The sequence below is a fragment of the Triticum dicoccoides genome, chromosome 7A (genome assembly GCF_002162155.2).
Source record: "Triticum dicoccoides isolate Atlit2015 ecotype Zavitan chromosome 7A, WEW_v2.0, whole genome shotgun sequence".
NCBI lineage: Eukaryota > Viridiplantae > Streptophyta > Magnoliopsida > Poales > Poaceae > Triticum > Triticum dicoccoides.
The window spans coordinates 8,369,595-8,376,575 of NC_041392.1; positions in this window are offsets into that span (position 1 = coordinate 8,369,595).

Genomic DNA, 6,981 nt, shown 5'->3' on the forward strand with positions numbered 1-6,981 from the left:
TGGGCCTGGGTCTGGTGTGCTGGTAGGAGCCGCCAGGGTAGGCCTGTTGGGCTTCTCTCTGGTTAAGAAAGAAGAAGTAGCAGGCCCAAACATCAACACAAGAAAACTCTCTTTTCCTCCCTCAAAAAAGAAAAAGGAAAGTTTCTTTTCCTTTACTAATTTTTTTTATATTTTTCACTAAAAAAATCTCAGGGTCGTGATAATGCCCACATGTGTGGCATACTAGACATCCGCCCACACACCATGCGTGGAGTGAGCAGGAGACAGCCCACATGCGCGTGTGGGCGCAACTACTTCGTGCCACACGCCCAACAAATACTACTCATCCCATCCCGTGCGTGTGGCGTGAACAGGGACGGAGCTACGTGGGGGGCAAACACGTGCTCCGGCCCGCCCAGCGTAGCAGTATTTCTTCATTATACATTTAGTTTTGGTTTGTGGAACGGCAATCAAAGGGGTAATCTCTATAGATTAGCCTGCATGGCCTGCCCAACCATTTGCTTGAAGCTCTGCCACTCGGCACGAAGCAAAATACCCACACGTTCTGGCGCAGCTAAGTTAGGTATCCGCGGGATGATGCTTTAGTTGTCATTCAGGATGACAAATATAGTTGTAAAAGCATGTCAACTCTTTCTGTTTTGGTTAATTATAGTTGACATGTCTAATTTATGGTAGTTGCCGCGTGCAATTAAACCATAGTTGCCGTCTGTGATCAACTACTTGCCACATGTGGTCAAAACATAGTTGCCATGTGTGTTCACCCTGGTTGCCACGTACACGCAACTGCAGTTGTCATGTGTGTTTAACCTAGTTGCCGCATGCGCTCGGCGGCCTCCGAGGAGGAGGTCCGCCGGGCCAAATGAAAATCCTAGGATGGAACTGCCATGGTATGCTCCCCCCACGGCAGTTCGAGAGCTCTTGGAGCTCCAAGGACGTACTAAGGCAGATGTGATTTTTCTTTCAGAGTCTCACTTGAATAAATGTAAAGCCGATTAGCTGCGTCATGTTTTAAATTTTGATTCCATGTTTGTAGTGGAGAGCGATGGTCGGGCCGGTGGCCTTGTTTTGTTTTACTATAAGATAAATAAAGTTGTTTTGAATTGTGTCTCGGATAATTTCATTGATATTTTATTTATGAATGAGGATATTGTACAATGGTGATTTACGGGGTTGTATGGTCGTCCGAGCTGGAGTGAGCGTAGTTTGTCTTGGGATGATATTCGAAACTTACATTGTAAGGGCAAACACCCCTGGGTAGTCTTGGGTGATTTTAATGAAATTTTACTATCTTCTGAAAAGGAGGGCGGTAATGCCAGACCTAACGCTATGATGATAGATTTTCGCAATTGTTTGCAAGAGTGCGGTCTAGATGATATGGGATGTATTGGCGATCTCTTCACCTGGAGGAGAGGCGAAATTAGGGAGATACTTGACCGTGCAGTTTGCAATGTGGACTGGGCGAATAAATTTCCTCGGGCTGCGATCATAAATGAAGAACACGTACACTCTGATCATCGACCCCTCATACTAGATACAGATTACTTTGATGTGAATATGTTCAATCGCCCAAGGGGTCGAGCAAAACAATTTGAAGCTCGATGGCTCAAAGAAGAGACAGTTGTAGAAATTGTACGTACAGCATGGGATAAAGCAAAGATGATGGGCATTGGGCCATCTCTCGCTGAGCGTACACGAGCGGTGCAGGCAGATCTGCATATTTGGGACCGCGATATTCTGAAGGGACCGAAAAAAAGAATTAACAAACTAAAAAAAGAACTAGAAAGGCTGCGGAGGGGACCCATGTGTGCGGAGTCTCAAGCACGACAAAAGGAGATTCTTGTCCTCATTGAAAATCTGTCAGAACAAGAGGAGATTTACTGGCTACAACGTGGTCGCGCAAACTAGCTTTTGCATGGGGACCGTAACACCTCCTTTTTTCATAATGCGGCAACGGCTAGAAAGAAAAGAAATCAGATTAAAAAATTGCTTGATGATAATGGTGTTTGGGTGCATGGTACAGAGATGAAGAATCACATTATGGGGTATTTCTCAAACCTTTTCACATCAGAAGTTTCCCATCCTAACTCGGAGGTTCTATCTCTTGTTCAATGGAAAGTGACCGATGAAATGAATGATGCTCTTCTCGCCCCCTATACGGCCGAGGAGGTTAGAAAGGCCCTTTTTGATATTAGTGATTTAAAAGCGCCAGGTCCTGACGGTCTCCACGCTATTTTTTTACAAAAGATGTTGGTCTATGTTGGGAGATGACCTGACCGAAGAGGTTCTCCAAGCGGTAAATACCTGTTCTATACCAACTGGATGGAATGATACTGCAATTGTAATGATCCCAAAGATTAACTCTCCTGAAAAGGTAACCCAATTTAGACAAATAGCTTGTGCAATGTGGTGTATAAGGTTATTTCAAAAATGGTTGTTGCTCGTCTAAAGATAATCCTATCAGATATTATTAGCCCAACTCAGAGTTCCTTTGTGCCCGGAAGATTGATTACAGACAATATCTTGGTGGCATATGAATGTTTCCATACAATTAAAAAGAAAAGGGCGGGTGAAGAGGGTTTGTGTGCCATCAAATTAGATATGCACAAATCATACGACCGAGTGGAGTGGTGTTTCTTAAAGGAAATTATGCTAAAATTGGGTTTTAAAGAGAGTTGGGTGAATTTAATTATGGAATGTGTATCCTCTGTGGAGTACCGGGTCCGTATTAATGATGATGAGACGGAGAGCTTTAAACCAACTAGAAGATTGAGGCAGGGAGATCCCCTTTCTCCCTACTTATTCTTATTATGTACAGAGGGTTTGAATGCCCTTTTAGCTAATGCGGAGGAGAATGGAAACATATCCGGTATAAAGGTTTGCAGAGATGCCCCATCAATTTCCAATCTCCTTTTTGCTGATGACTCTTTGATCCTTATGCGAGCCAATCCAAGGAGTGCGGAGGCGCTGAAATCGCTTTTGGATTTGTATTGTGCCGCCTCAGGGCAAATGGTTAGTGTTGAAAAATCTAGTATATTCTTTAGTCCCAATACTAAAGTGGAAGACAAGGCACAAATATGTACAATTTGAAATATTATGACTGAAGCCCTCAATGACAAATACCTGGGTTTGCCGACAAATGTGGGCATGGATAAAAGTGATTGTTTCCAGTTCCTGACCGATCGAATCATTATGAAAATTAGTGGATGGAAGGAAAAATTGTTATCTTCTGGAGGGAAGGAAATTCTGCTCAAATCTGTTGTATTTTGCAAAGGAATTATTAACGCAATGTTGCAGTTTTGGTGGGGTGACGAGGGCAATAAGAAGAGGATGCATTGGATGGCATGGTGGAAAATGTGTGTTCCAAAAGATCAAGGAGGTATGGGCTTCTGAGATATACAATGTTTCAACCTGGCGCTATTAGCTAAACAAGCGTGGCGTCTTCTCGAGAATCCAGAATATTTATGTGCAACCATCTTGAGAGCTAAATATTTCCCTGAGGGAGATTTGATGAACGCAAGTTTAAAGAAGGGATCCTCCTTTACTTGGCAAATCTTTATGGCGGGAGTGAACTCTTTGAGAAATGGTTATATCTGGCGAGTTAGAAATGGACAAAACATCGATATTTGGAGAGATGCGTGGATTCTGAATTGTGCGAATAGAAAAATTATTACTCCTAGAAGTGGACAACTTCTGTCAAAGGTGGCTGATCTTATTGATCCAATCACGAATTTCTGGGATGAAGATTTGGTGAGACAAACTTTGTGGCCAATTGATGTGCAAAGGGTCCTCGCGATTCCCCTCCCTATGCAGAATATGTCGGATTTCATCACCTGGAGCTATACAAAAAATGGTGTATTCACTGTTCGATCAGCTTATTTGGAGGAATGGAACCAACAACACTGGAGGAAATTGCAATATACTAATGGTATGGGTCGTACCAATGTCAATCCTATTTGGGATAAGATTTGGAAATTATCGTGTCCGGCGAAGGTAAAGATATTTATTTGGCGAACGTTGCATGGAACTCTACTGTGTCGTGTTACACTTGCCAATAGACATATAAAAGTTTCGCCACTTTGCCCATCTTGCTCGAATGGGCAAGAAGATACAAAGCACATCTTGTTTCTGTGTCAGAAGGCAAAAGAGGTTTGGGAAAAGCTGGGATGTACGAGGTAATTAAGAAAGCTTGTGTTATTGATCGTGCGGGTGAGGCGGTTCTTGAATTTTTACTTCTTATGCCACACCAAGAACTATCTATATTAGGTTGCCAAAATACAAGTGAATTAATCACGATAATCGCCTGGTATTTATGGTGGGAGATACGCATGTTGGTTCATGAAGGGAAATCTCAAGAAGTGAATCAGATTTCGATGGGGATTCGTGTTATAACTGCAAACTATGTGAATGCCCACTCCCCTAGTGCGACTAGTAGAAAAGAAGGATGGAGCCGACCTCCTATGGGTTTTGTTAAACTAAATGTTGACGCTTCTTTTGACCATGATCTGCTCCGGGGCACGGCAGGTGCGGTGCTCAGAGATGACAAAGGAAACTTCCTTGCTGGCGGAAATTGGAAGATCGATTGGTGTGCTGATGTACTAACAGCAGAAGCGATGGTTCTTATGTTTGGTTTAATTCTTGCACAAAAGGTGGGATGCAATCGTCTTATTATTAACTCTGATAATATGGAAGTCATCGGCACAATGAAGAATGGAGGACAATCGGCGGGAGTTGCGGCGGCAGTATTCGAGGATTGCTATTTCATGGCATGCGATTTTCCGTTGACTAGATTTGAACATTGTAATAGGGTAGCTAATAAGGTTGCTCATGAACTTGCTAGGCTAGCGTAAGTTTCTGTGACTAGAGATTGGTTTGAGGAGCCTATGGAGAATATTGTATCTTTAATTAATAAAGTGGATGTTTTTTTCAAAAAAAGTTGCCGCATGCGCGCAACTGCAGTTGCCATCTATCACGGTACGAGCGCCGTGTGGGCGAAGGGCAGTTCACCCAGACGCGCGTGGACTGGTGGCGACTGTGTGGGCGGGAACTGGTTCGCCCACACAGCGCAGCTGGCAAACCGCACGCTGCGAGTCGTGTTGGCGAGTGTTCTAACGCCTACACAACACACTATGCCTACGTGACACTCAGATTTCTTTAGGATTCATGCAGCAAAACATAATCAAGATGGATCAAGGCGTGTGGGTGATGTGCAAAGATACCACACGTGGGTGTTATCATTTGGGAAAAAGAATTATATTTTTGAACAATGGCAAGATATTTGTCATTTTTTACTGGTCATTAAGGAGAATATTTATACACAAGTTTTAACGAATAAATAATTCTACAGTTTATAAGATGTCGACAAGTGGTCCATATTTACATCCTCTCCTCTTAATCTCACTAGTTTGCATTGCTACAGTCGCACGCGTGCCCCATCTTTGTGTGTTATACCCATGTTTGATCCGACTAATGGAATTTGAAACGTAGTATATATCTTTCGATTCACATAGGCAACACTTGTTCTTTCGTGTGAAACATGATGGATTTTGTCGAATTGGGAAATGTACGGGCAAGATTGGCGATCAGGTAATATAGAAGTTATGATGGATTTTGGATGGGCTTAGGCCCATATAAGACAATAATTCCTGTTTAATCTCTAAGACCCATTTATGTGTACGGCAAGTGGTGGGAAGTGTATGAAGTTTAATATCATACTGCTACAGTAAGAAGAGTGATACCTCTTTATAAGGGCTGCTCCACCACTTGCTATTGGGAGCTTAGGAATATGAATTGTACATGCGCGCTCCTCCTCCTCCTCCGCCCGCCTCGCCCCTACGTGCGCGCGCGGACGATCGGGCGGGTTGCGGGAATGAGCCGAGCTCGCTTACAAAACGGCCTAGGCCTATATAAGAAGGCGCTGGCCAGTGCAGTGAAGCATCCCGACGACTGCGTGCCTGGTTGGTCGGGAGAGCAGGTGAGGTTTTTGGGGAGCGTCTCGACGCAACTGCTTCCGATTCGTCCCCGTCTCCATCCGCCTCTGCTTCCACTACTTCCTCTGCATCGACACCATGGTCGAAGACGCCGCCGCCAAAAAGAAGGCCATGAACGACGTTGAGGCTGCTGCTGCCGCCACCGTGTTGGCCTGGCCAACCGGAGGGTATAATATGTTCATCCCTCGTTTACTCGTATATGTGCTAGTCGTATATATGCCGTTCATAGATGTTTCGATTCTATGTATTGTACGTGCCAGCATGTTTAGGTGTCGGTATGAGATGCATGCCGTACTTTCCATGTTTACTGCTTGCTCGTGGTTTAGATTAGTCGGAAAAGTGCTAATATTTCCAACAATCCAAAAACCTTATTTTAGGCACTTTTCGACTCATGGCTTCACCGCTACACTGAAACCGGGAAAGTTTACCGGGACACATTTTAAGCGTTGGCAGACTAGGACTACCTTGTGCCTCATAGCAATGAACGTGTTCTGGGTTGCTGGTTTGTCTCCCACGGTAACGATTGCTCCTGAACAGGAGAATGCGTTTAGGGAGGCAACCGCCATCTTTGTGTTGGGGAACGTAGCATGCAATTTCAAATATTTTTCTACGATCACGCAAGATGTATCTAGAAGACGCATAGCAAAGAGAGGGGGAGAGTGTGTCCATGTACCCTCGTAGACCGAAAGGGGAAGTGTTTACTTGACGCGGTTGATGTAGTCGAATGTCTTCTCGATTCAACCGATCAAGCACCGAACGTATGGCACCTCCGAGTTCTGCACACGTTCAGCTCGATGATGTCCCTCGAACTCTTGATCCAACAAAGTGTCGAGGGAGAGTTTCGTGAACACGACAGCATGGTGACGATGATGGTGAAGTGATCCGCGCAGGGCTTCGCCTAAGCACAACATGAATATGACCGGAGGAGCAAACTGTGGAGGGGAGCGCTGTAAATGGCTTGGAACAATTGATGTGTGTTCTAGGCACCCCCTCC